Genomic DNA, 991 nt, shown 5'->3' with positions numbered 1-991 from the left:
CAGGGCCCGCCCGGCTCCGCCACCGTCCGGGGCTGTGGCCCGGCTGGCGCTGCCACCGCCGCAGTGTCGGGGAGGGGGCGCGCCGGGCCCCGCCTCTAGCCGCAGCCAGCCGGCGGTCCCATGGGGCCGGAGAGCCAGGGAGCCTGGGAGAGCCCCGCCCAGCCAAGGCCAAGCGCGGCCAGGGCCGCAGGGACCCGGCTTCCTTCCAGTAAAGTGTGCGGCTGGGACAAGCGGGCCTCCTTAATAAGGATGTCCTTGGGAAGTCGGTGACATTAATTTCAGTCTTTCAGAGAGAAGCCGGACTTAGACGTCCCTCTTTCCCTTCTTTGTATCATGCTGAGGCAGGTTCCTCCAGCCCCTGCGTGGAGGAAGCCTGCCTACCTTGCTTCCAACAAACCCAACAGGTGCATCCAGAACCTCAGAAAAGGCAGGAGCAGAGACAGAACTCCTCATCTGTACAGAAGTACAGAGGGCTGAAGGTGCAGAGAATTCTAGGCCCAGTTGTCGCTGATCAGATTTACTCAGATTCAGCCAACGTTTATGAAAACCTACTATGGGTCAGACATTGTTTAGGTTTTGTGGAAACATAAATTTCAGTGAACCAAACATCCCTCACTCAAAAGACCCCTGCGTCCATAGGCTTCTTTACAGATGAGTCTGTAATCCAGGTCCTGATGTGGTGATGTCAGGAGAGGACCAAAACTGTCAGTACCACCCTTTTCCTAGGCTACAAAGACGAGTGAGGAGGGTCTTACAGAAAATGTTGTGTCTGTAAAAATAAAATTATCTCTTAAACACCTTTAAAAAGAAAATGACCGAACATGAAAACAGGTTGATTCCGTCTTGGAGTTTCCCCACTTAGAGAGCCGCAGAGAAGCTCCTGTAGCTTATAATGACCTAACTTGGTTTCTTTTTTAATTAAAAAAAATTATTTATTTATTTGTTTATTTATTTATTTATTTATTTATTTATTTATTTATTTATTATTTTG

Source organism: Nannospalax galili, unplaced genomic scaffold, assembly GCF_000622305.1.
Source record: "Nannospalax galili isolate Female #2095 unplaced genomic scaffold, S.galili_v1.0 scaffold281, whole genome shotgun sequence".
NCBI lineage: Eukaryota > Metazoa > Chordata > Mammalia > Rodentia > Spalacidae > Nannospalax > Nannospalax galili.
The sequence above is the reverse complement of the archived record's forward strand: the minus strand, read 5'-3'. Positions refer to the sequence as shown.